Below are 6,831 nucleotides of genomic sequence, written 5' to 3'. Positions count from 1 at the left end.
ATCCTAGCAATGTCAGGGATGCGTGAAGATCCTCAAGTGCAGCCCTGCATTTTAAAAGATTCAAGCCCAGGAGAAAACATGCTCAATTTTTTTAAATGTCCAGTTTAACTTACCTGTGAAAGGCTTCCCGTTTACTCAAGCCCCAATATGCTGGGAAATTACTGCTGGTAAGGGCCACGTCTTGGGTTATTTTGGCAATATCCTATGCTGTGGTCAGTTCCAGATTCACCACTACCCTTGAGCTGGATGGTTGTCAGTGGCAGAGTGTCTGAACACAGTCCCAGATTTGAGCGTTCAGTGGAATAGGCACATGCTTATCAAATTTGCGGATGACACAAAATTGGGTGGGATAGTTAATACCCTGGAAGACACCACACTTTAAGAAGGATGCAGACAAACTGGAGAGGGTTCAGAGGAGGGCAACGAAGATGATCAGGGCACTGGAAACAAAGCCCTATGAAGAGAGACTGAAAGAACTGGGCATGTTTAGCCTTGAGAAGAGAAAACTGAGGGAAGATAGGATAGTGCTCTTCAAGGACTTGAAAGGCTGTCACAGAGAGGAAGGCCAGGATCTCTTCTCGATCATCCCAGAATGGAGGACATGGAATAATGGCTCAAGTGACAGGAAGCCAGATTCCAGCTGAACATCAGGAAAAACTTCCTGATGGTTAGTGCAATACAACAATGGAGCCAGTGACCTAGGGAGGTGGTGGGCTCTCCCACCCAGGAGGCATTCAAGATGAGGCTGGACAGCCACCTGTCAGGGATGCTCGGACTTGGGAATCCTGCACTGAGCAGGGGGTTGGACCCGACGGTCTTATAGGCCCCTTCCAACCCTATGATTCTATGAGTCTATAGAGGTGCAAAGGTGGGTGAGCATCCAAGGTGAACCCCAAAGGAGAGAATAGTCTCAGCATCTTGTACAGCATCCTGAGACTATTCTCTCACTTTGAGTTCACATGGAGTCTGTGCAACTGAAGCCACCATGCAACTGAAGCTACCATTCCACGTTAAGAGTACCCACTTGGCACTCAATACTACCTACATGGAATGATAAATAGCTGACCAAAGCAACATAGGTGGTGGTTGCACAAACTCAGGCGATGCCAGTCCCTCCTTGCAGAGCTGGGGGACCCATTAAGATGCTCCACCCCCAAGGACTAATGGAATCCAAGTGATTCCAGAATGCTCTGGGGGACTTCTCAGTAGCCAGAGCCGGCAATCCTGTCGGGGCCCCTGTTGCACTATGGAATGGCGAAGTGTGAAGGGCCATTGACACGATCGCTCCCGAGTGCCTTCTTTGATACAATGGACCACGGAAGGCTCCCTGGTTTATTGGGGAGCTCCAGACAATGAGGCAGGTCAGAAGATGGCTGGAGCGTAAGTGGCATAAGACTCGTCATGGAGGTGATCGAACACGTGTAAGGGTGTATAATCGTGCCTACCACGTGGCGGGGAAGGCAGCAAAGAAGGCTTACTTTGCCACCTCCATTGCATCCTCAAGTAGCCGTCCAGCTGATGCGTGACCACTTTTCCGAGTGGTTCAAGGGTTACATCAAACCCAGTGAATCCAATACTGGAATACTTGGTGGCCCTCTGTGATGACTTTGCAAGACATTTCAAGGATAAAACTGCTTGCCTTCATGCTGGCTTGAACACCGCTATTGATGCAGTGTCTGTCCTTGATAAAGACCAAGTGTCGAAACGTGTTGGGAATTCAATTGGCGCTGCCACGTTCCCTTGGCCCCCACCTTCCTCATGCACACACACAAGAAGAGAGGCTTCAGTCTCACGCCTTTAACTCACTATCAACAGGTCCATTACAGATGCAAATCCTCGAAGACTCTCAGGCTACAAAAGAATAACAGCGGGGGATCCAAATAGGAGCTACGATGTGGCCAGCAGTTTGAACAAGGACTTGCTGACTAGAAAAATTTAGGGAGGGATGCCCCTCCCTTCCAGTGATGCTCCCCTGCGTCGACCCTCACGCATCACCAACTGGGTGGACTGTCTGAGCTCCGTCTCTAACTTTTCCCGCTTCGCTCTGCGCTGCAGTCTAGCATCTCTCAGGTCTCCTGAGGGATGGCAGCTTCCCGAGCGAGTTCAGATATGGATAAGCGTGCTTCTCAGGATGCTAACACCCAGATGGCTGAGCCTGAAGGCCCCCCCCCCCGCATGAGAACCCTGCACTCTCCTCCTCCTCTTGAGTTCTCACGGGGGGGGGGGACCCTTCAGGCTCAGCCATCTGAGTGTTAGCATCCTGAGAAGCACACCTATCCATATCTGAACTCGCTCGGGAAGCTGCCTCCCCTGGTTCTGGCTGTTCCCCTTCAGAATCTAAACTTCTAACTATCTCCATACGCTCAGAAACAGTCTTAACAGGTGCAGCTGTGTCTTTTTTTTTTAACGTTGGTTTCCAGCCTTACAGCTCTTTTTTCAGATCCCTATTGGCGCTGTTGCACCATCCTGTCCCCAACGATATTTAATAACCACATGACGCTGTTGGGAGCGGTCATCAGGAGATTTCGGGCAAGGTCTCACCAGTATGCTGATGACACCCAGCTCTGTTTCTCCGTGACATCTGAATTGGGAGAGGCCGTGCACGTTCTGAACCTGTGCCTGGATGCAGTGATGGCTTGGATGAGGGCCAATAAACTCAAGGTGAATCCTGATATGACAGAGATCCTATGGGGTGGCAGTTCCCAGGTCTGGGAATTGGGCTGTTTGCCTGTTCTGGATGGGGTTGCACTCCCTGTGAGGGAGCGGGTACATAGTTTGGGGATGCTCCATCTTTGTCACTGGAGGCCCAGGTGGTCTCAGTGGCCCAGAGCGCCCATTACCAGCTCTGGCTGGTACGTTGCCTACATCCATTCCTGGATAGGGATAGCCTAGCCACAGTGATCCAGGCTCTGGTGACTTCATGATTAGACTACTGCAATGCACTCTGTGTGGGGCTGCCCTTGTGCCTGGTTCAGAAGCTGCAGCTACTACAGAATGCAGCAGCTAGGGTGCTCGCTGGGACACCCAGCTATGCTCACGTAACATCTGTGTTAAAAGAACTGCACTGGCTGTCTGTTAGCTACTGTGCAACATACACGGTTATGTTATTGTCATATAAAGCCCTAAACAACTTGGAACCAGGGTACCTAGCAGACTGCCTGCCCTTGTACATACCAAGATGGCCTTTAAGATCATCAGAGGTCAATCAGAGGTCAACCCTTGCTGGTCAATCCAAAACAAACGGAATGTCACTGTGAAATACCCCGACAGAGGGCTTTCTCGGTGGTGGCACCCACCCTTTGGAAAACCCTCCCTCATGCAGTTTGGGAGGCAGAAAATGTAACATCTTTTAAACACCTCTTGAAAACACACCTTTTCACACAGGCTTTCCCTGGGCTGTAACTGTCACTAGGTTTTATGTTGGTTTTACATGGTACTTTTAAAAGTGTTATATTGTGTCTTGTTATGTTGTATTTTATGGTTAAATTGTGAACTGCCCAGAGAGCTTTGACTATTAAAAATGTAATATACAAATGTAATACATAAATAAAATAAAATAAAATACCTGTGATATTTTTTGAAAAAATTATGTTGTTCCTGTTTTGGTTTGTTGAAATTTACAATAAAAAAATTGATTTAAAAAACGGTTGAACACTTTCCCATCTAAAGCCAGGAAAAAAATAATATGTGCTTCAGATAAGGAGTTTGAAGGAAGGAGGGTTGGTTGGGTATAGTATGTTCTGCTGATCATGTAAATGACAATGACATAAACTATTTTAAGAACTGAATAGAACTGAACAGGGTTAAGCCAGCAAAGAAAATAAAAACTGGAGGAGGAAGCGGATATGACTTGAAATGAAGTATTCCTGTTTAAGGAATATGAAATAAACATATTATTCCCAAGTCACAGCTGGGAACTAATTTTCAACAAAAAATAATTGTTAATCACCTCCAAATTTGCTAACCCCAACTTGGCTGCTTTTATGACTCAAGAAGGGCATGGATCCAGAGAACAGGTGGAAGGCCTCATCCCTCCCAGCAGCTCATCCACATCCTGAGGTAGCAAAAGCTGAAAAGTATCCATAACAACATGACCTGAATCAGTCCTAGCCCCATCCATCTCCAACTGTGTGGGAACCATGGCATCCTAGACGATGCGAATGGAAGCACATTTTCCTTCCAAGTCCACAGCACACGGATCTCAGGAGGATCTCAAATGATCGCAGGACCGGAGCATCTCCCCTGTGAGGGAAGGTTAGAACAGCTGGGATTGTTTAGCTCGGAAAAAAAGGAGGGTAATTGGGGGGGGCATGATAGAGGTGTACACAAGTATGCAATGGTGTGGAGAATGTGGATAGGGAGACATTTTTCTCCCTCTCTCAAAGTACTAGAACCCAGGATCATCTTATGAAGCTGGTTGGTGGGAGATGCAGGACAGATAAAAGGAAGGACTTCACACAGCGCAAAGTCAAACTATGGAATTCGCTACCACAGGATGTAGCGATGGCCACCAATTTGGATGGCTTTAAAAGGGTGTTGGACAAATTCCTGGAGGAAAAGGCTACCGATGGCTTCTAGTCTTGATGGCTGTGTGCTACCTTCAGTACCACAGGCAGTGGGCCTGTGTACACCAGTTGCTGGGGAACATGGGCGGGAGGGTGCTGTTGCGCTCATGCCCTGTTTGTGGGTTTCCTGTGGGCAGCTGCTTGGCCGCTGTGTGAACAGAATGCTGGACTAGATGGACCCTTGGTCTGATCCAGGACGGCTCTTGTTATGTTCTTATGCTTGGGAGAATTTGGGAAGAATGGGGGAGGGAACAAGGGTTTGAATGCACTTCTCTTCTTCCCTAATTTTACACACATCCCTCCAGAATCCTTGAAGCATCAGTCTTGTGCAAATAAAGAGTCTGGTGGTGAGGGAGAGATAATTAGGATGCCTTCTCATGAACAGCAAGCAACATGCATTCTTCCTTTTAACCCAGTCACAAAAAAATGGCAAATGCACATTTTTTCCAACAGGCATCTTATTCAGGATTTGCCAGGTTTAACTACAAGACCCAGAGTAACGTTTAAGAGAACAAAAAATCTCAAAGACTGGCTACTGCATACAGAACACACATGGAACCCAAGTAAGGCTGTGCAACCGACGGTGTTCAATACACCAAGGCCAAAAGGACATCATCCTTGTGGCGATTGCACATAGTGCAAGTTCATGAAAAAAAAAAAAAAAATTGCCAGTCCAAGCACTGGAAACCTCTGGTCTCAAATCTCTGATTTCCTAACATGTAACATCTCGGGAGTAATTTATGCCATTGCATGTCCCTGCAAAAAGATCTATATAGGTAAGACTTTGAGACCTTTAAAGCTTAGAATAGAGGAGCATTTGTGTAATTTAAGACTTCAAAGGGCAGGAGCATGAATGGTTAAGCATTTTTGTGAAAAACAGTATCAACCAAATAATATCGGTTCTGGGCCCAGTGCTCTTCAAAATTTTTATGAATGACTTGGATGAGGAGGTGCAGGGAATGCTTACCGAATTTGCAGATGACACAAAATTGGGCGGGATAGCTAATACCTTGGAAGACAGAAACAAAATTCAAAGTGATCTTGATAGGCTGGAGCACTGGGCAGAAAACAACAGAATGACATTTAATAGGGATAAATGCCAAGTTCTGCACCTAGGAAAAAGAAACCAAATGCACAGTTACGAGATGGGGAACACTTGACTCAAAAATACTACAAGCGAGAAGGATCTTGGAATTGTTTTAGATCACAAGCTGAATATGAGACAACAATGTGATGCAGCTGCAAAAAAGGCAAATGCTCTTTTGGGCTGGATTAATACAAGTATAGCTTCCAAATCCCAGGAAGTACTAGTTCCCCTCTACTCAGCACTGATGATGGACTCAACCTTGGGGGAGCTGGGGGTGGCGACGGCTGACAGGAAGCTCTGGCGTGGGCTGGTCTGTGAAGTCACGAAGAGTCGGAAGCGACTGAACGAATAAACAACAAACTAGTTCCCTTCTACTCAGCACTGGTTAGGCCTCATCTGGAGTACTGTGTCCAGTTCTGGGCACCACACTTTAAAAAGGATGCAGACAAACTGGAGAGGGTTCAGAGGAGGGCAACAAAGATGATCAGGGGACTGGAAACAAAGCCCTATGAAGAGAGACTGAAAGAACTGGGCATGTTTAGCCTTGAGAAGAGAAGACTGAGGGGAGATAGGATAGCGCTCTTCAAGTACTTGAAAAGCTGTCTCAGAGAGGAAGGCCAGGATCTCCTCTCAATCATCCCAGAGTGCAGGACACGGAATAATGGGCTCAAGTTACAGGAATCCAGATTCCGGCTGAACATCAGGAAAAACTTCCTGTTAGAGCAATACGACAATGGAACCAATGACCTGGGGAGGTGGTGGGCTCTCCCACCCTGGAGGCATTCAAGACGAGGCTGGACAGCCACTTGTCAGGGATGCTTTGACTTGGATTCCTGCATTGAGCAGGGGGTTGGACTCAATGGTCTTATAGGCCCCTTCCAACCCTACTATTCTATGATTCTATGATCATTTTGAGGGCTATTGAAAAGGTGAATGGAAATTATAAATTGTTAAGCAAACGAGAACTATTCTGGATCATCTCCCTAAAAGGTATGTGGCTCACAGGACTTAATGAGGATTTAGATTTCTCTGGGTTTAAATAAGGGCAACAAAGGATATGGCATCAGACAAAAGACGCACTAAACAATATAATAATGCAACACGATTATAAAATTGCAAGTACATGCAACACTAACCATCAATATCATGTGCGAAACGTCATCTGTAAGTTGCAACAGG

The sequence above is a fragment of the Heloderma suspectum genome, chromosome 2, assembly GCF_057233095.1.
Source record: "Heloderma suspectum isolate Gila_16-S chromosome 2, 16-S_ref, whole genome shotgun sequence".
Taxonomy (NCBI): domain Eukaryota; kingdom Metazoa; phylum Chordata; class Lepidosauria; order Squamata; family Helodermatidae; genus Heloderma; species Heloderma suspectum.
Note: the sequence above shows the minus strand (reverse complement) of the source record.